Raw genomic sequence first — 27179 nt, 5'->3', positions numbered from 1 at the left:
GTTTCTGCCAGAGTCTTTGAAGTTCAATCTTGAGGTCCTGACAGCGGCTGAGTTATTATTATTGTCCTAGACACTTGGGAAGTGTCCTGACATGTGATCCAACACAACAGCCAGCATAGTGATCTTATTTGTTGTGTACTAATCTTGTTGTGTATTAAAAAAATAACAAAAATAACTTTATTTTGTACCCCATCTCCCCAAGGGAATGGGGTTGTGAGTCCTTTAGGGGGGCCTTAAGAGTAGAATGGGTTGCTGGGATTCAAAGAAAAGGTGGCAAGGTTTTGGACCCTAATAAATAGATAAATAAATAAATAACTGCAAAAGGCCACCCTACTGGGATCTGCGGGCATCATCTGAAAATACATCACACAGTCCTAGACACTTGGGAAGTGTTCTACTTGTGATTTTGTGATATGAAATCCAGCATATCTATCTTGTTTGCTGTGTCATACAATAATAATAATAATAATAATAATAATAATAATAATAATAATAATAATAATAATACTTATTGTCCTAGACACTTGGGAAGTGTCCTGACATGTGATCCAATACTACAACCAGCATAGTGATCTTGGTTGCTGTGGATTAATCTTGTTGTGTATGAAAAATTACTGTATATACGCCAGTATAAGCCTAGATTTTCAGCCCTCTTTTTAAGACTGAAAAAGCCCCCCTCGGCTTATACTCGGGTGAGGGTCCTGGTTGGCTTGTATTTGGGTCAGCTTATAGAATATATGGTACATTTATTATTTTTCTCTATTATTGTTGCTACTATTACATTTATTTTACTCTATTTTTATTATTATAAATACATTTATTATTTCACCCTGACCTTATTATTATTATTATTGCATTTATTATTTTACTCTTTTTATTATTACATGTATTATTTTACTCTATTATTATTATTAAAAGGATACATAAGCACATTTACATTGAAGAAGATGAGAATAATGATTTGATCAGAGTTGGACAGTTTTATCTTAAATTTGAGCTTTATGTAAATATTCAAAAACATTTAACCTACTGATGCCTCAATTAATGTAATTTTATTGGTATCTATTTTTATTTCTGAAATTTACCACCCTCGGCTTATACTGGAGTCAATGTTTTCCCAGTTTTTTGTGGTAAAATTAGGTGCCTCGGCTTATATTCGGGTCGGCTTATACTGAGTATATACGGTAACTACAGTAGAGTCTAACTTATCCAACACTCGCTTATCCAAGCCTCTGGATAATCCAAGCCATTTTTGTAGTCAATGTTTTCAATATATGATGATATTTTGGTGCTAAATTCATAAATACAGTAATTACAACATAACATTAATGCGTATTGAACTACTTTTTCTGTCAAATTTGTTGTATAACATCAAGTTTTGGTGCTTAACTTGTAAAATCATAACCTAATTTGATGTTTTATAGGCTTTTCCTTAATCCCTCCTTATTATCCAAGATATTCACTTATCCAAGCTTCTGCCGGGCCCGTTTAGCTTGGATAAGTGAGACTCTACTGTATTCAAAAACATTTAACCTACTGATGCCTTGATTAATGTAATTTTATTGGTATCTATTTTTATTTCTGAAATTTACCACCCTCGGCTTATACTGGAGTCAATGTTTTCCCAGTTTTTTTGTGGTAAAATTAGGTGCCTCGGCTTATACTCGAGTATATACGGTAACTATTTTTGTACCCGACTCCATCTCCCCCATCTCCCCAAGGGAATGGGGTGGCTTAGATGTGACACAAAGTGGCAAAAGCAACGCATAAAATAAACACACAGTACAGGGTGTTTGAAAAAGAACTCCCTAGTTTTAATGTAAAACACATCAAAACTAGAGAGTTCTTTTTCAAACACCCTGTGCAATACAAAAAAGTAAAACCAACAGCACATTAAACCCCAATTTACACTCAGAACAGCGCCCCATAACCTATGGTGACAACTGCCATCAAACATGGCCAAAGTGTAAACAAGAACAAGGGAATGGGATAGCTAAGGAACAAGGGCATGGGATGAAAGTGCAGACCCTTAAAAAGGTTGTGTGTTGGGCTGAGCCATAGAAGAGCCACAGAGGAAAAAATCTGGGGCGCAGGAGTCCCACTTTTTCTTCTCTTTTCTGTTTCAGATCAGACGCAAAACAACAAGAGAGGGTAGGGATAGTGGAAAGGAGAATGGCAAGGGTTGCAAAAGGAGGTAGAAAAGGGGGAGGTGGGGAAGGGAGGGGTGGGCAGGTGGCGAGCTTCTCCTCCCCCCAAATCCCTGGAGCCTTTTCTCAATCCACCCAAACACCTTGCAGGGCTGGTCCGGGATATTTGGGGAGGGGGAGTCGCATCTTTTTCTACAAAAACAGAAAGAGAAGGGAGGGAGGGAGAAAGAGAAAGGGTGTTGGAGAGATGGAGCTCCAGGGACAGATTTCTCCAAAGCAAAAGTAACTTACAGCAGGCTTGTAGACTGACATCCAGATGGAGGAAGGAGAGGAAAATAGGTGGTCGTTCCCCAGCAGCAGCAAAGTTACTTCTGGTCGCAGAATATTTGAGAGTGGAAATGGCTTCTTCTTACTTCTCCCCAGTTGGGGTCCTCCAAGGAATAAAGTAGCCAAAAAATAAAAACTGTCGGGAATGGGGAAACAAACAAGCACATCCCAGGTTTACAAAAAGAATTGTTTACAAACTTCCCAACTTTTTTTTTTCCTTTGGAAGATGAACCAAATCGTTGTTCTGTTAGTTCGGGTGTTTATTTCTTCCTCGAGTCTTCACAACCATTTCCCTTTTAGAAATCCACTATTTGATTCTCCTACTTCCCAACTTTTTTCCATTGGAGGATGAACCAAATCGTTGATCTGTTAGTTCGGGGTTTAATTCCTTCCTCGAGTCTACACAACCCTCTCCCTTTTAGAAATCCACTATTTGACTCTCCTACTTCCCAACTTTTTTCCATTGGAGGATGAACCAAATCGTTGATCTGTTAGTTCGGGGTTTAATTCCTTCCTCGAGTCTACACAACCCTCTCCCTTGTAGAAATCCACTATTTGGCTCTCCTTTCCCCCCAATGGAGAGATTGGGGCCTCCTGGTGCCTGGAAACCCCACGAAAAGAAGGGGATTTCTCCCTCTCTGTGTCTCTTTTTTATTTTGCCGGCGACGGGGCTTTTTTCACACCGAAATCTGTATTCAAATCTGGCTGAAGGTGTGCGTGGGGATTTAGGCAAAGCCTCTTAAAGGGGTACATTTACCAAACCGTGACACACTCAAACACACACACAAATCACTCCCGGGCTTGCTTTGCCCAGAGAAGACCCCTCCCTTTAAAAGAAAAAGACACCATCTGAATTAACGGGTATTTTAATAATCTTATAATAGGGGGGGGGGGGGTTGGGTGAACCCCAAGGATTCCCACAACATGATTTAATTTTATTTATTTTCCTGGACACTGGACGGATTATTGGAGACGATGCCGAAGTTTTGGGAGGGGTGGCGAAGGAGAAAACGGAGGAAGGGAGGGAAGTGAAGAAGAAGGGGGAGATTGGAGAAGGAAAGAGGGAGGAGGAGTTGGGGCTTTGGTGTGGCCAGAAGCCTCTCCAGTCTCCTCCGAGGAAAGACTGACTGCTCCCATCCCCACCGAAGCCCACTCCTCACCAGAGAGACCCAAACCAGCCTCCTTGCAAAGGTGATCCTGATTTACTCCCAGGTTTGAAGGGGTGGGTGGGTGGGTTTTATTTTAGGCTCTGAACTCTCCTTCCAGACCTTCCCCTCACTTCTTAGACCTTTGTCTTTCTTCTCCCTGCATCCCAACCCCCTATTTAATGTTTCCCCCCTTTTTTCGGTTTGTTTTTCCTGGGCTTTGCTGCTGATTTCTATGGGTTTTAGGAGACCTAACCCAGACCTGCTTCTTTGTCAAGCGGTTTTATTTGGAGCAATTCGAGTTGGGTTTTAGAGGGAAAACTTGGGTTCCTTTGGGGCGAGCAACGCGAGAAGCAAGAGGCTGGATCTAAACTGTATTTATAGTCCAGGCATGGGCAAACTTTGGCCCTCCAGGTGTTTTGGACTCCAACTCCCACAATTCCTAGCAGCCTGCCGGTCCAAAACACCTGGAGGGCCAAAGTTTGCCCATGTCTGATATAGTCCAAAGTAATGCAGTTCGATGTGTTATCGAAGCCTTTCATGGCCAGAATCATTGAATTGCTGTGAGTGTTTCCAGGCTGTATGGCCATGTTCCAGAAGCATTCTCTCCTGACGTTTCGCCCTCATCTATGGCAGGCATCCCCAGAGGTTGAGAGGTCTGTTGGAAACTAAGTAACTGAAGGGGGGGGGGGGGGGAGAGAAAGAACTCTTGTCTGTTTGAAGCAAGTATGAATGTTGCAATTGCCACCTTGATTCGCATTGAGTAGCCTTGCAGCTTCAAAGCCTGGCTGCTTCCTAACTGGGGGAAAGCTTCTAAGCCTGGCTACCAGTATTTTAAAAAAACTCTGAAATTAGAACAGTAGATAAAGAACAACGTTCTGAAAAATGGGAAAGTCCAGACAGGAAACAATCAGGATCAACTAACACCTCCCAACAAAGGATTCCCCCAGGCACAAAGCAGCCAGGCTTTGAAGCTGAAAGGCCATTCATTGTTAATCAAGGTGATTTATTGCAACATTTACACTGGTCTCCAACAGACAAGAGTTCTTTCTCATAGCATGAACCTTCCACAGATATATAAACCCTACTTGTCTCGTTTCCAACAGACCTCACATAGATGTGGGCGAAACGTCAGTGGAGAATGCTTCTGGAACATGGCCATACAGCCCGGAAAAACTCACAGCAACCCTGTTTTGGGGATATTTGGGGCAACTCGAGTTGGGTTTTCGAGGGAAGCCTTGAGTTTCTTTGGGATGAGAAATGCGGGAGGCAAGAGGCTGGATCTGCACTGCCCAAAATACAGTTTGAAACTATATAGTTAGTGTGTAGACCCACAGAATGCACTTCCGTGCCGTCAAATTGCATTCTATGGGTCTCGTTCTCCACTGACCATACAATGCAGTTTCAATCTGCATTATGTGTAGCTGTAGATCCCAGCCAGAGTTGTTTCTGGGTTGTGCTGTTGCTGTTCTCTTGGGAGAAGAGATGTATTTCTCAACGCGTTTTTTAAACGTCGGAATGGGGTCGTCTGGTTTGGGAGAGCTTTGGTGTAATTGCGATTGGGTTTTTATAGAAGAGTTGGGTTCCTTTAAGACTCGAAGACTCAAGAAAGCGAGATAGTCGCCAAAAGTCCCAGGAAAACACACTCTCCTTTCCAGTTATTTTCCCTTTTTCGCCAGCCCCGAAAAGTGCCAGAACTGTAGGAGGAAAGAAAATTAAATATGGATGGTGTGATGCCTAAGGAATAAAAATTCTAACTTTTCCTCTCAAAATAAAAACTGGACAAAGAAAGAATGCGAGTCCCAAGCCTCTCCAGTCACGGAGAAAGGTGGATGTATTCCTTAAATGAATTCTTCCCTTGGAAAGGGGAGGAGAAAGGCAAAGAAAGGGAAGAAAACAAGAGAAAGTCATAGCTTTGGAAATCGCCCTTAAACGAAAAGGCTTTGCTATAATTCGTTAATTGCAACTGTGGGTGGGGTGGGCGACGCCTTTGTCGGGGGAAAAAGAAGTGATTTGATTGTTTGGTTAAAATTACTCAATTTCAACACAAAAAGATGGATTTGCAATTATGTTGGTTACTACTACTTTACTACGACTTTACTACTAGGTGTAATTTTACCATTACGTTGTTGGTTATTTCAGGCACACCCGCCCACACCTTACTCCCAAGGGCCCTCCAGTTTTACCACTTTCAAAAGCAAACGATAAGGAGAAGCGGGTTCAGTTGTGTTATTCTATAAGAGGAACCAACTCGTTTATGAGCTAATTTTGGTAGAAATAATTATTTCACAGCTCAATACGATCTTGAGCTCCCTTCGGTTTGCGTTTTGGTCAATGGGTTAAGCATCCAAATGGGAGACATTGCCCCCCAAAATGAGGATTCGTTCCCTCTGTTCATGAAATAAACGTTCCTCGAGTTCCCAGATTTTCAGGACTGCAGACAATCAAAATCGCCCCACTTTCTGTCTTTGCCTTCCTTCGATCCCTTTGCTTTGAGTCCTAATTGACGCTGTTTTGTTTTTTAAATACTCCACTGAAGTTTGCAGTTACCGCAAGGCTAAAAAAATGAGATAATAAAGGAAAATTTCATAGAGGGTGGGATCAGAGGTCTTATTTGGGGGAAAATGCCTCTCATTTTGATCCGGGTTCTGCAAAAGGTAAATAGCTGGATGGAGGGACAAATAAATGGATATATGGATGGAGAAAGAGGTTGTTTACAATACACCATGCAGCTGTGGACAAGTCTACCAAATGCAGCTTTGCCCAAACACGAACCAAACAACATGAAAGGCACTGCAGACTGATTCAACCAGAGAAGTCAGTTATAGCAGAGTACTTGAACCAACCTGGACACAGAATATTATTCGAGAACACAGAAATGCTAGACCACTCTAACAACCACCAAGCCAAACTACACAGAGGAACCATTGAAATCCACAAGCATGTGGACAATTTCAACAGAAAGGAGGAAACCATGAAAATGAACAAAATCTGGCTCCCAGTATTAAAAAAAACCCTCTAAAATCAGGACAGTAAATAAAGAACAACACTCTGAAAACAGGGGAAATCCAGACATGAAACAATCAGGGCCAGCTAACAGCCCCCCCCCTGGAGAGATAGGGCAGAATATAAATAAAGTGTTGTTATTATTATTTTATTAACACCTCCCAACAAAAAGATTCCCTCAGGAAGGAATCAGCCAGGCTTTGATGTGGGCGAAACATCAGGAGAGAATGCTTCTGGAATATGGCCATACAGCCCGGAAAACTCACAGCAACCCAGAGAGATTGTCCTTCCTTTGCAATGTTTGTTTGTTTACAAGGTTCCCTTGGAATAGAACAAACACAATGGACTCCCTTAAACAATGTTTAAAGGAGTCAGTGGAAACTAGCTACTTGCCTAAAGCTAGCAAAATTGTAAAAAATATATATATTTGGAAAAATTTGGATGGGAGGCAGGATTGAAGAGGGGACTGTCCATTCTTCCTCTGCCTTTCCTCCCTTTCTCTTGTTTGAAATGTTAGGTTTTGTAAGACGCTTTGCCTCCCAGTTCCCCAGTGTAGCCTTTGCCTTGGGAGGCAGCTCAAAACTTGGCTATGCAAACAAGCATTAGGTGAATGACAACAATAATGGAGCAGAGGATGACTATGTTTTGATGGTTTATAGTTGTCATGATCTTATTTAGAGTCATAAGTCATTGTTTTTTAGATACCTGATATATTGTTTTTATTGTATTTGAGGCATTTAATTTTGCCATTTATTTGATGTGAACCGCTTTGAGTCCTCCCTCCCCCAGGAGTGAGAAAAGCTGTATATAAATGCCATAAATAAGTAAATAAATAATATTTCAGCCCAGCTCCACACAACATCCCACTCCTTTCATTCTTCTGGTGGGTTTGTGCCTTTACTTAGGGTTTGGGGAGAATAATAAAAATGCAAGTGAGAAGGAAGGAGAGAAAGAGGATGATGATGGTGATGATGATGAATGGGGGTAGGAGGGAAGTAGAGATGAGCAAGAAGAGAAGGAAGAAAAGGAGGGGAAGGAGACAGAGCGGGATGGGATGCAGATGGAAAAGATAAGGTGAAAGAGGAGAAGGAGAACAAGAGTTGGAAGGGAAGAATAGGAAGAGGAAGAAAAGCTTGGACAGAAAGAAGAGGAATCAGAGATTCTTCCTAAAAGATATATTCAGGACAATCTGAGAGTAGGGTTGTTGTATGTTTTCTGGGCTGTATGGCATGTTCCAGAAGTATTCTCTCCTGACGTTTTGCTCACATCTATGGTAGGCATCCTCAGAGGTTATGAGGCCAAACGTCAGGCGAGAATACTTCTGGAACATGGCCATACAACCCAGAAAACATACAACAACCCTGTGATCCCGTCCATGAAAGCCTTCTACAACACAATCTGAGAGTAGTCTTGGATACAATTGAATCCCTGGATAAACATAAGAAAGAAAAGCAGCACTAGTGGTCATAGATGCAGACAAAGCATTTGATAACTTAAATTGGGGTTTTTTAAAATTTGTAATCTGATGATGATGAAAAAGTAGAAGAGAAGGAGGATCCGGAAGAAGATGGGAGGAAGAAGAAAAGGATGGTGAAAAAGAAGAAAAGGAGGTGGAAGAGGAAGAGGAGGAAGAACAAGAGGAGCAGGAGAAATAAGAAGTAGAGAACAGGAGGAAGGGAAGAAAAAGAAAAGGAGGAAAATAATATTCTCTCTTTCTACTCCCTATCTTTCTTTCTTCCTCCTCTCCAACCTCCTCCTTGCAAGTTGCCTGGAGGCTGCAGTTACAAAGGAGGTCCCACTTCTCCCTCTAGGCCCACTTTTCCCCCTTTCATTTCCCAGTTTTACTCCTTCCTCTCTTCCCTGGCATTCTGCTGCTTGCCAGCCCTCATGCCTCTTCTTTCTCTCTACTTTCCCCATCTCTTCTTTCTCAGTCCCACAACACACAGGGTCACCTCCCTCCCCAATTATCTGGGAAGTGTGGGTTTTGGAAATGTGGGGAAATAAGTGGAGGAACATTTGTCCCCCATTCCTTCTGTGTAGTCAGAACTTCCTGGGTATATGTAGCAGAGAGTTAGAAAGCTATACAGACACTTATGGCCTGGATTCAGTTGGCAGGACTATCAGGACAAGAATGTTTATCTATGTGTAGACACACTGCTCATCCATTGATTCCATGAGTTAACTCTAGTCTGAAAAGAGTAATGAGTTTCAACTACCAAATGCAACAAATACACAGCCAGATATATATGTGTGTGTACACTACACACACAAACATTTTTGTGCATATATGCATGTGTGCATATATACACAAGCCTACACAAATATGCAAATTCACATATTTGTACACACCTATCACCACACTTCTGTGTGTTCCTATACACTTATATACATAAGAGGTATCCATATTCATATACATATTTGTATGGATGTATTTAATATGATAAATATATTTATAATATATTAATATATAATAAATATGCCTTTGTTTACATAGTTGTGCATATGCTGTACACACATACACACATAATTCACACCAACGTTGATGTATATGTGTTTGTACATTCATGGATATGTAATGCATATTGATATATATATATATATCCATACTCACATTTGGGCTTATCTATAGACATTAGTGGTAATGGGAAATATACACGTGTATTATAGACATATATATTCATATTGCTATGGTATATCTGCACACATTCCTGTAATATGTGTGTGATATATATATATATATATATATATATATATATATATATATAGGCATGCACAAAGAGAGATACATTGACACTCACATATATGTATATATGTTTATATCCAATTGTGTATATGCTGTATAAACAAACACCTCAGCTCATGAGGCACATAGGTACATTTACACTCACATTTGTGCATATATTCATATTTCCTTTAGTGTGTTTCTCTGTTTGCAGATTCACACACACCAAAACATACACTCAGAAGGATATGCCCACACCCACATGTGTATGAATATGACACAGAGAAAGAGACAATCACACTCATATGTATGTGTATGTGCTTGTATCCACTCCTGCATATGAGACATAGATATGCGCACACACACCTCTTCAGACACACATGTATGTCTATCCTCACATTAGTGGATATGTGGAGACACCAGTTATGGAAACACATTCAGTGACCTTGGGAGAGTCTCACTCTCTCAGCCTCAGAAGAAAAGTAAACCCCTTCTGACCCAACCATGCCAACAAAACACCAGGACACAATCTTCATAAACAAAGAATATAAATACAGTAGAGTCTCACTTATCCAACATAAACGGGCCAGCAGAATGTTGGATAAGCGAATATGTTGGATAATAAGGAGGCATTAAGGAAAAGCCTATTAAACATCAAATTAGGTTATGATTTTACAAATTAAGCACCAAAACATCATGTTAGACAACAAATTTGGCAGAAAAAGTAGTTCAATACGCAGTAATGCTATGTAGTATTTACTGTATTTATGAATTTAGCACCAAAATATCATGATATATTGAAAACATTGACTCCAAAAATGCGTTGGATAATCCAGAATGTTGGATAAGTGAGACTCTACTGTAAGTGGTGTATGTGATGTTTGGGAATATTCTAAAAACCAAGGTTCTAATCCCTTTTGGGTGGTGGGAAACCAATTGGGTGAGTCACACTCTCTCAGCCTGGGGACCCTTCCAGACAGGCCCTATATCCTAGGATCTGATCCCAGGTTTTCTGTTTATGGCAGATTATCTGGCAGTGTGTACTCATATAATCTAGTTTAAAGCAGAAAACCTGGGTTCAGATCCTGGGATACAGGACCTGTTTGAAAGGGCCCTCAGATGGTTGAAAACAAAGTGTAAGTGGAGTTGGATTGCTGTGGGTTTTCCAGGCTGTATGGCCATGTTCCAGAAGCATTCTCTCCTGACCTTTCGCCCTCATCCATGGCAGGCATCCTCAGGGGTTGTAAGGTTTGTTGGAAACTAGGCAAGTGGGGATAAAGAACTCTTGTCAGTTGGAGACAAGTGAAATATTGCCACTGACCACCTTGATTAGTGTTGAATAGCTTTGCAGCTTCAAAGCCTGGCTGATTCCTGCCTGGGGGAATCCTTTGTTGGGAGGTGTTAGCTGGAGTTGTTTTTTTCAGCTGTGTGCCTGAGTGAGTGGACACTAGTGTACACAACAGTAGCCTACATGCATATTTTATACGTGTGTGCATGAATTCGTGTTTGTGTGTGTATTTGTCTGTGTGTATATTATAGGTGTACATAATATATATGTGTGTATGTGAGTATATGTGTGTATATAATATATATGCGTGTATATGCGTATATTATGTGTGTATGTATATATATATATGTGTGTGTGTGTGTGTGTGTATATAATTTTGTGTATACAGTATATACAGTATACAGTAGAGTCTCACTTATCCAACGTTCTGGATTATCCAACGCATTTTTGTAGTCAATGTTTTCAATATATCATGATATTTTGGTGTGAAATTCGTAAATACAGTAATTACTACATAGCATTACTGCATATTGAACTACTTTTTCTGCCAAATTTGTTGTATAACATGATGTTTTGGTTCTTAATTTGTAAAATCATAACCTTATTTGATGTTTAATAGGCATCTCCTTAATCTCTCATTATTCAACATATTCGCTTATCCAACGTTCTGCCGGCCTGTTTATGTTGGATAAGTGAGACTCTACTGTATATATAATTTGTGTGTTTGTGTGTGTATTTGTCTTGTGTATATATATGTGTGCATATAATGTATATGTGTGTATATTATGTGTGTATGTATATGTATATATAAAATTTTGTGTATATGTATAATTTGTGTGTTTGTGTGTATTTGTCTTGTGTATATATATATGTGTGTATATATGTGTGTGTGTATAATATATATGAGTGTATGTGTGTGTATATTGCGTGCGTATATAATATATATGTGTGTGTGTGTATATGCACCCGTATATGCACACACATATATATATAATATACACACACATACATTCTCCTTTTAAAAACAAACTCCCCTGGAGACGCTGCGCCCTGTTTTCCTCGCTCCCTTTCCCTTTCCCCCTCCCCTGTTGTCTGTTTTTTTTTTTACTCCCCCCCCCCCCTTTTTGGCTTAGAGGTGTCAATCATTCCCTCCTTGCCATTGGTTGGCGAGTCGGCGTCAAAAAAGTTGCCGGAGAGGCGGCTGGTGCAGCAAACCAAGCCGAGAGAGAGAAAGAGAGAGAGAAAGAGAAAGAAGGAGAGAAAGAAAGAGAGAGCCTGCTGCTGCTGCCAACGCGCGCCCTCCTCCCAGAGTCTCCCCAAAAGTCACCCCTTCACTTTCGAGCAGAGAAAGAAAGGAAAAGGGGGCGACACTGGGACTGCTGGGGGTCCCTTTCTGCGGGGGTGGGTCTTTGCTTTCTCCCCGAACCCTTTAATTCCCAGTTTTCTCCCCTCCTCTTTAATGAATTCGCTCTCGGTTTGGAAAGGAGGGAAGGAGCGCGCCTTTGCTCTCTCTCTCTCTCTCTCTGAAGAAGAAGGAGAGCTTTGGGAGGAGGAGGAGGACCGAGGCCGGCTTCTTCTAACCTTCTTCTCCCTTGTGGTTTCTCCTTTTCCTAGGAGAGGAAGACGACACCCCTCCGGCCTTGGGGTAACGCCGCCCGGATAACGCCAACGCGTTCCTTTCCTTGCGTTCCCAACGGGAAGGTTTCCCAAGAAGACGCTTCTTTCAAGGTAAGGAGAAACTTCTTCCATCTCCAGGCAGGAGTCGCGTTGGAGCTCCGGTATTATTTATATATGCGCACAACGAGTATGTTTTCCCTTCTGCTTTTAAATTTATATAGATAGATAGATAGATAGATAGATAGATAGATAGATAGATAGATAGATAGATAGATAGATAGATAATACACACACACACAAAGAGAGAGAGAGAGGTTAGGACCCAATAATTAATGTCTTTAAAACTTGGGGTTTTTCTCTTCCTTCCTTCCTTGGAGTCCAAACCAAACTCCTTGAAAGTTGGTTTGCTGTGAGTTTTCCCGGCCATGTTCCAGAAGCATTCTCTCCTGACGTTTCTCCCACATCTATGGCAAGCATCCTCAGAGGTTGTGAGGTCTGTTGGAAACTAGTCAAACTGGGTTTTTATCTATCTATCTACCTATCTATGTGGAATAATGTCCAGGGTGGGAGAAAGAACTCTTGCCTGTTTGAGGCAGGTGTGAATGTTTCATTTGCTGAAAGCATGGAATAGTCTTTCAGCTTCAAAGTCTGCCTGCTTATTGCCTGGGGTAATCCTTTGTTGGGAGGTGTTAGCCCTGATTGATTCATGTCTGGAATTCCTCTGTTTTCTGAGAGTAGTTCTTTATTTACTGTCCTGATTTTAGAGTTTTTTTAATAGCCATATTTTGTTCGTTTTCATGGTTTCCTCGTTTCTGATGAAATTGCCCACATGCTTGTGGGTTTCAATGGCTTCTCTGCCACGGATACATGAACCCCACTTGCCTAGTTTTTTAATACTAGTAGCCAGATTTTGTTCATTTCATGGTTTCCTCCTTTTTGTTGAAACCCTGAGTTCTTTCTCCCACCCTGGATATTATTCCACAGATATATAAACCCCACTTGCCTAGTTTCCAACACACCTCGCAACCTCTGAGGACGCCTGCCATAGATGCAGGCGAAACCTCAGGAAAGAATGCTTCTGGAGCATCGCCACACAGCCCGGAAAACTCACAGCAACCTAGTGATTCCGGTCAAAACCTTCGACAATTCCTTGAAAGTTAATTTTGTGTAGGGCTTCTTTCTTTCCTCTTTGATATCCCTTTTTGTCTTTTTAAAAATCCTTTGGAAGAGTTCTTAGTCTGTACAATTAGAAACGGGTTCTCATTACCGTTTCCTAACTTGCATCCTTTCCTCCCCTCCCCACATGAACGGATTCGTTGCTAATATTTTCTAATATTTTTGTAAAATGCCTCTTCGGCTCCATCCAGGCCCTTTGGGTTAATTGGTTTTCTTTTTCCCCGGGATTTTTTTTTTTTACAATAACAAATTTCCTCCTTCTTCTAATTGAAATGCAAGAGATAAAGCGTGGAAAGGAGGGGTTTAATGAGCTGCCAATTTGGATGCTAAACACTCGATCCCTAAACCATTTAAGGAAAGGATATAAATCACTGGTTCCCAACATTTTTTGACCAGGGACCACTCTCCAACATTAGTACCCAAAGGGTTAGGAATTAAGTTTTTTGTCAACTTTGGTTTCGGTTTGATTATTTAGGTTGCTGATTCCGAAAATTGCATTTGATAGACCACATCAGCTCTAATTTCTGATACAGAACATATCATATGTCATCCAGTAGTGGCCATCTACTCCCACAGAAAACCATATTTCATAATCTAGAGCTGATGTGCTCTATCCATGCAATTTTTGGCATCAGCAACCCAAATGAACAAACCGAAACTAAAGTTGACCAAGAGCTGTTCCAAATAACCCCAGGAACAGGCCTAAAAACAAAGACACCAAGAAAAAAAAATTGGTTGGGCAAGGGTGCCTTAAAGCGCATTTACCCCCAGGTCCCAGCGGAGTTTAAAAGAGGATGAAAGTGATTTAAGTGTTAAGTTTGGGGCTTAACTGGGCTCGGAAGGAATCCCACCCATCTTTCCTTTCTCCCCTCCTCCCTTTGCCTTTCTTTCTGCCAGAAAAGAGAACTCAGCCCCAGATCGATTATTTTTCTCTCCTATATTCCCGACTTTAAAATACTTTTGGAAAAAAAGGGGGTCAGGCAACATTGGGGTGGAAATATCGGGAGTTTTTGGAGAGGCAGTCAGGACCCATGGAGAAATTGGGAAAGGGAACCAAAAGAGCAAGACAGTTCTAAAGGAAACTCAAAAATCGTTCTTTCCTTCTTCTTTTTCTTCTTTTTTCTTCTGTCTTTCTTTCTTTCTTTCTTTCTTTCTTTCTTTCTTTCTTTCTTTCTTTCTTTCTTTCTTTCTTTCTTTCTTTCCCTTGGGCCATGACTGGCTGAAAATAACCATTTTCCGAGTAGCACAGATTTTTTTAAAAAAAAATGGGTTGGCAAATATTTGAAGGGATTTTGGTAGGAAAAAAGTAGTGGGGAGAAGAGAGAGGATTTGGAAAGAAAATAAGGTGGGCAAATCAACTCCAAAGGAAACGAAGAGCTTCCATTTTTCCTTTTCTTGGACCAAGAGCCACTGTAAAACACATACCTCAAGATGGATTGTTAATTTGAAGGAATCTCGGTAGGAAAAAGAGTAGTTGTGGAGAGAAAAGAAAGAATTCGGAAAGGTGAGCAAAGCAATCCCAAAAGGAGAGGAGTCTTTTCTTTTCTTTCTTTCCTTCCTTCCTTCCTTCCTTCCTTCCTTCCTTCCTTCCTTCCTTCCTTCCTTCCTTCCTTCCTTCCTTCCTTCCTTCCTTCCTTCCTTCCTTTCTTTCTTTCTTTCTTTCTTTCTTTCTTTCTTTCTTTTGGTCCAAGACTCGCTGAAAGCCAGTTTCCGAGTAACACACATCTCTGAACTCCATCGAGAGACTCGGGATATAAAAGAGAAAGCGATAATCAGATTGAAACAAGAACTGTCTCTATCCCCTTGGTAGTCCCAAGGAGACTCTACCCATGGGATCCAGTGGATTTGCCACGGTTTTGGCTTACCATTGGGAGTCTACTCAAGGAGTGATGTTGAGTTTGGGCTGGGCTGAGCACCCCCCTGCTTGCTTGCTTTTGGGGGCCTTTTTGCTCCTCCGTGGCTCCCCTGAGATCCTTTGGCAATCCTCAGCCGAGCAGCACTTGCTCCCTTGGCCTTATTTTCTTTCGGGAAGGAGATTGGGAACTCTTAATTCGCCACCATCCTGATCTGGTGGCCTTTCGTGGCTCCTGATTGCCTCTCTAGACGCAAACGCCCAACGAGGAAGACTTTTAGGTTTCCAGAAGGGCACACATGTACATTTATTCATATAAATATATCCTTTCCAAGTTCATCAAAGAAGCCAACAGAGTAGAATTTTTTAAAAGTGAGTGCATACCTTGGGGCTAGGCACTCATTCCTGTTACAAAGAGCACTATTTTTTGTCGATTTTGGGGTATTAGTGGGAAAGGGAATTGATGTTATTGTTGCCTTCTATCTGTTTTTGTCTACTGTGTTTTAACTTAGTTGTGATACACGACTTGTCTCTCTGTTAGCTGCCTTTCCTGTGTATTTTTGGGTGGACGGGCGAACGCATTTCACAGCGAGCAATGTGTATGTACTTGATAATTTTTTTTTCGTGTCAGGAGCAACCTGAGTTGCTTCTGGAGTGTGAGAATTGGCCGTCTGCAAGGACGTTGCCCAAGGGACGCCCCAATGTTTTTTGATGTTTTACCATCCTTATGGGAGGCTTCTCTCATGTCCCCGCATGGAGCTGGAGCTGATAGAGGGAGCTCATCCACGCTCTCCCCGGTGGGATTCGAACCTGGCAGCCTTCAGGTCAGCAACCCAACCTTCTAGTCACAAGGCTTTTATCCCCTAGGCCATCGGAGGCTCATGATGTATGTGCATGATAATATATGGTGTGTATTGGTGATAGTATGTAGTATGGGCGCATAAAAGTAAATGGTGTGAGCATGACAGATGGGGCGAAAGGCAGGATAAAAATAAAGTCAATAAAATTATAATAAATATCCTTAAATGCATTATATATATCTCTGTGTATATGCACAACACATATATTAGAGTATATTTGGTAGGTATATCCAGTTTGTGTATGTTCATACATATACATAAATACAGCTTTAGACTCTTTGGGTCACCATCAAGAGAAAAAAGTAAGGCAATAGAATAATAAGAATAATAATAATAATAATAGCTATTTCAAAAAAAGGAATTGGCAAAACCACCTCTGAGTATTCTTTGCCTAAGGACACCCTATGAAATGGGTGGGGTTGCTACAGGAAATTTGAAGAAATATATAATACATCTACCCACAGAGGACTGAATCCTGTTGGTAGTCCCTTTCAGTAGAGTGGACCTATTGAATTAAAGGGATTTGCAGAAGTTTCCAATAGATGTTCTCTAATGGAAATGGCCAATGCTATCCTTTATCTAGATTTATACATGGGTCCCTCTATCAATCTATCCAAGTGCCTTCCTGACAATTTACGCTGATTTCGTAGGCTTGTCTTAAGCAGGAACCCCTCAAAGGTTGTTCCTTCCTTTGCAATACAGTTTCCAGCTCCTGAGTCTCCCCTTCAAGTCTTAACCAGGGCTGACCCTGCTTAGCTTCGGGCATTGACGCCCCTTGAGTGTGTTTATGTATGTTTATTTTAATCATGTCTCTACATGCCTATAAATTATATCGTCATCGATATGGTTCTCTAGATATTTGTATATGAATAATTGTCCTATATTCGGGGATGCCAAAATCGAAGGCACGGATTAGGGGAGATTTTGGGTGTTTCTTTTTCAATCCAGGTCGGTTGCGCGAATTTTCGTGACACTTTTCAGGGCAGCAGATGGGTAGAATGTAACTTTTTCAGACAGGCTTCCCAAGAGAGAGAGAGACACCACTGCTCCTCTTTGCTTGATCTTCGTTTCAAGGTTTTCCCGAAAATGTCAGATTTCTCTTGTTCCCAACCATTTTCACCAGTGAGCCTATTTTTTTTTTCCGGAAACGCAGCCATTGCATCGATATATTTTGGAGAGGGCGCATCTACACTGTAGAATGAATGCATCTTGACAGCACTTTAACTCCAATGGCTGGATGGAATTATAGGAGTTGTAGTTTTACAAAGTCTCCTCCCTTTTCTGCCAAAGTGCCTCACCAAACTACAGCTCCCTTGAGCCAGGGACCTCCTCTATTCTTGCCATAAATTTGTTAAGAAAATATATAGGTGGGCAAAGTCCAGATAAACAGCTTCTCAACTGGAGTACTCAGACCATTCCTTGAGCAATCCCAACAAAATATATATGGATATTGGTGTCCTATTTGGGTCTGTTCCTGGGGTTATTTGTGGCACTGATTCAGAAAACTCTATTGGATAAGGATATACCATATCAGCTCTAGTTTCTTAGATATGGTGATCATGGTTTTCTACAGGCGGATTTGTGGCTGGTAGATAATTAAATATCATATGTGCTGTATCTCAAAAGCTAGAGCTGATGGGAAAAACAGGTGCCATTTTTGGTATCAGCAGGTGAACTGTGCTCAGAAATAGGTCTGACATTCGAGGCACCAAAATGTGTTTTGGTAATGATGAAATCTTAAGCAAACTTCAGCCAAAAATGAGTTAAAAACAAATAGAGAAAACTTAAGGTTGCAGTTAGAATGGGCAGAGGAGGATTTGGGGAGATGTCTCGAGGGCCCCCGAAAAATGAGTGGGGATTGACAGCAATCTCCTCCAAAACACTTCGTCCCCAAAGAGAGAGAAAAAGAAGACCAACATTATTTTAAGTCTCAAAACAGTAGTGGATTTTTTTGTGACCGAAAGATTGGTGGTTCGAATCCGAGGAGCTGGGTGAGCTCCCCTCTGTCAGCTCCAGCTTCCCGTGTGGTGACATGACAGCAGACTCCCACAGGATGGTAAAACATCAAACATCAGGGTGTCCCCTGGGCAAGGTACTTGAAGACGGCCAATTCTCTCACACCAGAAGCGACTTGCAGTTTCTCAAGTCGCTCCTGACATGGAAAAAAAGAATATAGGAAAATACAGCCAGACAAGAAGTGGATGTGTTAGGAAGTTCAGGGCACAACTACACTGCCATATAATGTACAGTAGAGTCTCACTTATCCAATGTTCTGGATTATCCAAGCCATTTTTGTAGTCAGTGCTTTCAATGCATTGTGATATTTTGGTGCTAAATTCGTAAATACAGTAATTACTACATAGCAGTAATGTGTAATGAACTACTTTTTCTGTCAAATTTGTTGTATAACATGATGTTTTGGTGCTTAATTTGTAAAATCATAACCTATTTTGATGTTTAATAGGCTTTTTCTTAATCTCTCTTTATAATCCAACATATTCGCTTATCCAACGTTCTGTCGGCCCGTTTATGTTGGATAAGTGAGACTCTACTGTAGTTTGAAACCTCATTTTATGGTTAGTATAGATTCCTATAATGCAGATTGAACTGCATTGTATGGGTCTACCTTAATGTAGTTCCAAACTATATTATATGGCAGTGTGGCGTGGCCTTAGCTGTTTTAGAAAAGTTAACAGAGTTTCGGAACTGAATGATGAAAAAGATACAAATAACTTTTCCAGAAACTTGATTTACTTTTATGTGCTCTGCTTCCCCGTGGACGGATCCAAGAAGACAAGTTCCAAATCTGCTAATATGTGAGATAGTGCACTTGATTGAGTTAGATACTAATTCTGGAGACCAGGTTGAATAATGTACATTTTAATGCATTATATAGAAGTATAAACCAAAACTCGCTTTTACAAAAATTCGATTCGGGTCCGAGAGGGAAAAGATGTGGATGGAAACAAAAGGGAGGGGTTGTTTTGGAAAAGCTGTTGTTGTTTTCCTTGGAAAGACTTTTGGAGGCGGGGGGGAAAAACCTCCAAAATAACGAGTCGCGTTACTCAACGTTTCCAACCGGTCGTTAACTCGGCGGAAACCCTTTCCCCAATTCCCGTTTGCTTTCTGCCCCCCCTTCTCTCTCTCTGCCAGTCTATATAATGTTTTCTTTCATCGCCTTCATGCAGAAAATTAATCAACCCAAAAGCTTCTCAGGGCTGTTCCCGGCGTCCCCATAATTAACGAGCGTGTGCCGCCCGGATTATCTCGTTAGTTTATCAAGAAAACATTTATTATAATTAATTCTTGGACGGGGTAATTATAATTGAGCGGGGACAGAGCAACTGGTAGACGGGGGTCTTGGAGGGACGAGGAGGGGGGCTGCTCCTGGCGAGGCAGGGACGGCGACAGATTGCCTGGGAGAGCCGTTAAAGCCCGGCCTTCCCCCGAAAGGAGCGCGCCCGAAAGCGGTTTGACTCCGGATCAGGTAGGGCAGGGGAGAGGTCGCCTTCGCTGGCTTTTCCCTCAAACGGTTTGGCAACCTTGCTCTCCAATTTTGTCAAAAGGGCGGCATGGGGAGGCGTTGGAAAGGGACCCGTTTGATTTAAAGGCAACAGATCCGTGCGTAAAATGTGTGCGTCCAAGTTTCCCCCTCCTGCTCGGGATTGGTGGGCCCGAAACCGGTTTTGACTTCGGATCAGGTCGAGAAGGAGAAGCAGAGATTAGAGAAGTAACTTTCCCCTTTATTCCTGAAGGTCTTGGCAAAGTTTCTTTCCTTTTTTGGGGGGAACTTTCGCGGGTGTTTTATCATATCTGCCTAAAATGCATGCGTCAAAGTCGTCCTCGTTTCAACCTCTTTTCCAAGGGTTTGGGGGGAAAGGAAAAGATCCTAAATGGATTTGATTCCGGGTGGAGTAAGGGAGGAGGAGGAACTAACTTTCCCTCGCTTTTCCCCTGAAGGTTTTGGAAAAGTTTCTTTTTTGGATATTTTAGTGGGTGTTTCAAGGGAACGTATCTGTCTAAAATGCGTGCGTCAAAGTCGTTTCAGCCTCTTTTCCAAAGGTTTGGGGGAAAAGGAAAAGATCCTAAATGGGTTTGATTCCGGGTGGAGTAAGGGAGGAGGAGGAACTAACTTTCCCTCGCTTTTTCCCTGAAGGGTTTGAAAAAGTTTCTTTCCATTTTTGGGACTTTCCGTGGGTGTTTCAAGGGAACATATCTGCCTAAAATGCGTGCGTCAAAGTCGTGCTCGTTTCAGCCTCTTTTCCAAGGATTTGGGGGAAAAGAAAAAGATCCTAAATGGTTAAGTAAAGGAGGAGGAGGAGGAGGAAGTAACTTCCCCTTGCCTTTTCCCTGAAGGTCTTGGCAAAGTTTGCCTCTATTCTAGGATTTTCAAGGGAACAGCCTTGTGCGTAAAATGTGTGCGTAAAAGTCCTGCTTTTCAGCCTCCTCTCCAAAGAGATTTCTGCCGGGGAGAGAAAAGTGAGGAAGCTTTTTTGGGAAAGGACAGGAGAGAAGGGACAACGGGTCAGAGGAAAGAAAGTGGCCTTTGATACGAGTCATATTCAGACACGGATCTGACGCACGTGTGGATGGATGCGTGTCTCCCTCCCTCGCTCTCCATCGCCACGAAAAGGACTGGATCGAGGCCCGAGTTGGAGGAAAGAAAGGGTTGCCTGGATTCCCGGAGGCTGATCAAACTCTTGTTTTAGGAAGACTTAGGCTGACTAAAATCCCACATTTTCTGCTTTGAACTGGAATGAATATATGGCAGTGTGGACTCAGATAACCCAGTTCAAAGAAGATATTAGAGGATTTTCTGCTGTGTAGAAGGGCCCGTAGGACGAGGGTACCTTAAGGTATATTTAGGGCAAATTGGAGGAAAAGGAGGAAGGGATCAGGCGAAAAAAGGTGGAATGAATGTGCTTTTGAAAGTTTGTAGAGAGTTTTTCTTGAAAGAATGGCGAATGGGTGAGACGCCAGGCTATCCCGACAGTGAAAGTATTTTCCAAAATGGAGGTAAGGAGGAGAGAAGGAAGGAAGAGAAGGAGGCGGGAAGGAAAGAAGGGGAAGAAGAGTGAGCGAAGGAGCGGGAACAACGTGTTCAAACTTTGAAGAAAAGTTGAATCTCTTCTTCTTGAAAGAATGGCGAAAGGAGGTAACTTCATCGCCCTATTTAGAAAGTATTTTTCCAGAAGGGAAGGAAGAAAGGCGGAAGAGAAGAAAGTGAAAAGGGAAGGAAGGAAGGAAAGGAAAGAAAGGAAGGAAAAGGAAGGAAAGGAAGGAAGGAAAGGAAGGAAAGGAAGGGAAGGAAGGAAGGAAGGTCGAATCCCAAAAGTTTGGGATTCGGAACAAAGGCGGGTTTCCTCTTCTTGGATAGATGACAGATGGACGCAACGTCCTCCTGTTCTTCTTTTGAAAGCGGGTTTGCCAAACTGAAGCCAGAAGGAAGAGAGGCGAGAGGAAGGCAGAGAAGAAAGAAGGAGGGAAGGAGAAGCGTGAGAGGAGGAGGGAGGATTACATTTTCAAAAATAGTGTTTTGGAGACAGGGTCGAGTTTCCTCCTCGTGGAATGAGGGTAGAAGGACGCCAGGCCATCCTATTGCTGAGTTGCTGTGAGTTTTCCGGGCTGTATGGCCAATGTTCCAGAAGCATTTTCCCCTGACGTTTCGCCTGCATCTATGGCAGGCATCCTCAGAGGTTGTGAGATATGTTGGAAACTATGCAAGTGAGGTTTATATATCCCTGGAATGTCCAAGGTGGGAGAAAGACCTCTTGTCTGTTTGAGGCAGGTGTGAATGTTTCAATTGGCCACCTTGATTAGTATTGAATAGCCTTTCAGTTTCAAGGTTTGGCTGTCTACTGCCGGGGGAATCCTTTGTTGGGAGGTGTTAGCTGGCCCTGATTGATTCATGTTAGGTTTGTGGGGACGATAGAGAGGGCGTTCTCGATGGTGCCCCCCCCCTTTGGATTGCCTTCCCGGGGGAGATCAGGCTACCCCCACCCTCCAAGCCTTCCGTATACAACTGAAGACATGGCTTTTCCAACAAGCCTTCCACCATATGTAGTAGTTTCTTTAGGAGGACCTTCAGATTTTCTATCAGACGCTTTACAGGTCTGAGATCGAATACAGTAGCGTCTCACTTATCCAAGCTAAACGGGCTGGCAGAACCTTGGATAAGCGAATATCTTGGATAATAAGGAGGGATTAAGGAAAAGCCTATTAAACATCAAATTAGGTTATGATTTTACAAATTGAACACCAAAACATCATGTTATACAACAAATTTGACAGAAAAAGGAGTTCAATACGCAGTAATGTTATGTTGTAAATACTGTATTTACGAATTTAGCACCAAAATATCACGATATATTGAAAACATTGACTACAAAAATAGCTTGGATAATCCAGAGGCTTGGATAAGTGAGACTCTACTGTACTACTGTTTTTACCTCCAGCAATCCCTGTGTTTTACCGTTTTTAATCAGGGGGTATTGTGAAATTGTGATGTTATTTAGGCTGTTTGTTGATATGTTTGTTTCTGCACTTTTTTATTTTGCATGCTGCTCTGTGAGCCTCCCCGAGTCCCTCTGGGAGATAGTGGCGGGTACAAATAAACATTATTATTATTATTATTATTATTATTATTATTATTATTATTATTATTATTATTAATCAAGGTGGGCAATTGCAACATTCACACTTTCCTCAAACAGGCAAGAGTTCTTCCACAGATATATAAACCCCACTTGCCTAGTTTCCAACACACCTCACCACCTCTGAGAATGCTTGCCACGGATGCAGGCGAAACGTCAGGAGAGGATGCTTCTGGAACATGGCTATACAGCCTGGAAAACTCACAGCAATCTAATTTTTCCGCTTCGGCAACACATCCTATTCCTATTTATTAGGTGAGTCGGGTCTTGTAAAATAGGGCCTAATCCTCAAGAGTTGTTCTGCGTTTTGTGGGATTGCCCTTCTTTGGGGGCTGAGTCCAAGATTGGGGACCCAATCCCAGAAACTTTCTCCGATTCGCTAATTTTGGGTTGGTTTTATCCCTCTAATTGGGAGGAAACGGAAAAGAAAAACAGAAAAGGAAACAAGTGCAAAGAAAGGAAGGGGGAAAGAAAGACACTTTCTCAAACTTTCTCAAGTTTTTTTTCTCCAGTTGTATAGTACAATATTTAGTGATTGTATGTACATGGAGCAGTCAAAAAAGAATGTTTCAGAACTCGAAATTAAGGATTTCGTTGCCATCAAAATACTCACTTCTACAAAGCAAGGCAACGAGATGAAGTGAAAGAGTCACAGTATCACCCAAATGGCTCCAAGTCTTGTAAATGTGGTGCCAGTGAAAGGGTTCCCTTTGGAGTCAGTTTGGGATCCAAGGGTGGATAATTCTAGAGAGAATTGAAGACCAGGCCAAAAATTAGATCCTTTGAAAGATAATATAAATATTTATCAGAGTTTCCTTTGGTTGAATCGTTTCCAAATCTTGTTCTGTGCGATTCCTTGCAGAATATCTTTCGCCTCCATTTGGAGGCTGAAAAAACCATCCGAAATTTGGCTTCCAACTGAATCGTGTTTCTGACTTTTTCTCCATTTAATGAATGGAGAAATTGGGGGTTGACCGTTAAAGGAGAATCCGTTTTCGGTTAATGAAAGTGGCCACTTTTTCTGGGAGTTTTGAAGTCTGAACGTTTGGAGTCAAAACTCAAAAGTCCAGTGGGGTTATAGGGCTTCTTGGGGTCCCAGAATGAGTTAAACCCAAACTTTCTCAGGGCCCTTCCACACAGACCTAGATGCTAGAATTTTAAGGGAGAAAATCCCAAAATATCTGAGTGTGGACTCAGATAACCCAGTTCAAAGCAGATATTGTAAGATTTTCTGCCTTGACTCCCATGGCGTTGCATACACAAGGAAAAGGTAAAGTCTCCTCAGGTGTTTTGCCTCTTCCAGGGTGCATCTGCACTGTAGAATTAATTTACTTTGACACCGCTTTAACTGCCATGGAATCCTGTAAAAAATGCAGTTTGTTGAGACAACGGCCCTCCTTGTAAAGACCCTTTAAAACGGCAATTCCGGCCCCTTCCCCACAGCTGAATAAAATCCCACATTATCTGCTTCGAATTGGAATATATAGCAATGTGGACTCAGATAACCCAGTTCGAAGCAGATATTGTGGGATTTTCTGCCTTGACACCCTGGGATATTGGGCTGTGTGGAAGGGCCCTCCTATTATTCCAAAGCCTCGAACCAGGGCAGTTGAAGCGGTGTAAATCTGTGTTAATTCTACAGTGTGGACGCACCCCGAATAAACACCCAGGGAATTTGGTTGTGGGAAGACTTTAAATTATGTGAGAGTTGGAGGGACTTTAGGATCGCTTTTGGAAAGCCAGGATGACGTCATCGATTTATCCCGGTTTTTTTGGGGGGAATAAGGGTGTCCTCATGGATCCAGATCGATACAGATCTCGTGTTTTTTTGGGGAAAAGGGTGTCCTCATTGATCCAGAGCGATCAAAATCTTCAAACCGACTTGGGCGAGTTAAGAAAAAAAAAAATCCTGCAAGTAGGGACACATTTAGTTCGGGATGCCAGACCCTGGTTGCATCTACATTGTGGAATTAATGCGGATTGGACCCCACTTTCACTGCCATGGCTCAATGAGGCTCTGGGAGCTGTAGTTTGGAGAGACCCAGGCATTATTTGGAAGAGGAGGATAAAGGCCTTGTAAAACTACAACATAGCATTGAGTCCTGGCAGTTCAAGTGGCGTCAAACCGCATTAAATCTACAGTGTGGGCGCATCTTAGGAGGAGGAGAATTCCTTGTAACTTTTACCGTTAAGACCATTATATTATGTTAATTATATTATGGGAGCCTCCGGTGGCTCAGTGTGTTAAAGCGCTGAGCTGCTGAACTTGCAGACCGAAAAGTCCCAGTTTCAAACCCGGGGAGTGGAGTGAGAGCCCGCTGTTAGCTCCAGCTTCTGCCAACCTAGCAGTTAGAAAACATGCCAATGTGAGTAGATCAATAGGTACTGCTGCTCCGGCGGGAAGGTAATGGCGCTCCATGCAGTCATGCTGGCCACATGACCTTGGAAGTGTCTACGGACAACGCCGGCTCTTCTGCTTAGAAATGGAGATGAGTCGGACAGGAGTGGACTTAACGTCAGGGGAAACTTTTACCTTTACCTTTTATTATATTATATTAATGTTCCTAACGGTAAAAGTTACAAGGAATTCCCCTCCTCCTAAAACGCACCCACACTGTAGATTTAATGCGGTTTGACACCACTTTATTCAAGGCTTTGGAATATTAATGTTCTTAAGGAGAAAGTTACAAGGCACATTGCATTGCCAACCCTTGGCTCGACCCCTTTTCCTAGGAGTAAACCCTCCAATTTCAACGGGAGTTCTCTTGTGAGTAGACCTCTAGGAAGCCCCGACCTAGAAGTCATCGTGGGACCGAGTTGGGCGCCGTGTAAACACTCTAAAGACTCCTTGAGTTGGAAATAATGTCCCTTTGAAGTCTGGATTTTCCTTGAAGGAGGGAGAGGGGAGAGTCGGGGGAAGATTCCGTCAAGAAGGGCGGCTGAAGAAGGGAAAGCGTTTGATCTTTGGGGCTTAATTCTGAAAGGATCTCCATCCCAACCTCCCGAATCCCAACCAACCCCAAAAGAAAACCTTCTGGGGAGAAAACAACCTCCACAACAACCTTTTGAGGTTGGTTGGGAGCGTCTCCTTTGGCCACTCATTATAACTCACCCCGAAAAAGACATATATTTTTTTTAATCATGTGTAGAAATGAAGGAAGTCACTTAAAAAAAAAACTCTCCAAGAAAAGTGACTTTCCCGAAACCTGAAAACGAGGAAAGAACCATTTAACGCAAACACAAGTATTTATTTTTCTTCCCTTTGGATTACTGTCTTGTTTTATTTTACTGCCCACCGAAGACCAGAGGAGCCAAGTCCCCCTCAAAGTGACTTTTCCTAAACATTTAAAAATCCTATAAAAATTAGTTTAAAGGACCAAACCATTTAAAATATATATGATCTTGGCCACAGGTAATTTTTGCAGCAAACTTTTTGTACTGAAACTCCCAGAATTCCCTGTCTGGAGAGTCTGAGAGCAAGACTTCATATCTAAATGTATGTTAGTGTGTATTTTTATTGGGAAAATGTTATATAAGTTGTATATGTATATGTGCGTGTGTATTCTACATATGTATGCATAATATGCACATGTCGCTGTGTGTACATGTGTATGGGAGGAAGGGATACAATTACACACACACAACATACATATATTTTGATGTGACATCTTACTCTTATAGACTTTTGTGTGATGATATATATATATATATATATATATATATATATATATAAAATTTTATATACATACATATATACTGATGTGACATCTTACTCCTATAGACTTGTGTGTGTGAGATATATATATATAATTTTATATACATAGTGTTATATATATATATATATATATATATATATATATATATATATAATTTTATATACATACATATATACTGATGTGACATCTTATTCCTATAGACTTGTGTGTGTGATATATATATATTATATATATATATACACACATACATATATACTGATGTGATCTATTACTCCTATAGACTTTACTATATATAAAAAGATAGATGCCAAGATCTAAAAATTAAGGAAAGAATGGAACCAGCACCAAACCACATTGTGGGACTACATCTCTCAGAATCCCCCAGTCAAGATGTATTGTCCAGGAATTCTAGGAGTAAGACTTTACACCAAAACTTGGTGTGAAGTGTTAGATGAACGAGAGATATAGATCTTGTAGGCGTTTTTATGTGAACTCTTACTCCTAGAGCCTGAAATCACATTATATGCAATGGAGTGGTGAAATTGTGACCTTTAGATAAAATGGCAAATGCAAACTTTGCTCTTTGGGATTTTTGTTTGATGAATATTTTCAAGTCTTGGGTGGTTTTTTTTAATCCTTTCCGTTCACCCTTCCTTTTTCTCTCAATCTT

At 41.5% G+C, this 27179-nt stretch overlaps 1 protein-coding gene across 6 annotated transcripts in view; it reads left to right on the top strand.

Annotated features, from left to right (window-relative positions):
• The first annotated feature begins 3436 nt into the window (after positions 1-3436).
• Positions 3437-27179, top strand: part of otx2 (orthodenticle homeobox 2) — a 51424-nt gene continuing 27681 nt past the window's right edge. The window contains exons 1-2 of one of the 6 annotated variants that reach the window (XM_062968644.1): positions 3437-3665; positions 12250-12363. The gene's annotated coding sequence lies outside the window, so the exon portion shown is untranslated. Of the gene's footprint in view, positions 3666-11807; positions 12037-12249; positions 12364-19490; positions 19628-19650; positions 19896-27179 lie in introns of those variants that run through there. The other 5 variants (XM_062968643.1, XM_062968642.1, XM_062968645.1 and 2 more) reach the window with 5 other exon arrangements.

Source organism: Anolis carolinensis, chromosome 1, assembly GCF_035594765.1.
Source record: "Anolis carolinensis isolate JA03-04 chromosome 1, rAnoCar3.1.pri, whole genome shotgun sequence".
Lineage (NCBI taxonomy): Eukaryota > Metazoa > Chordata > Lepidosauria > Squamata > Dactyloidae > Anolis > Anolis carolinensis.
Note: the sequence above shows the minus strand (reverse complement) of the source record. Positions and strands in the feature narration are given on the sequence as shown.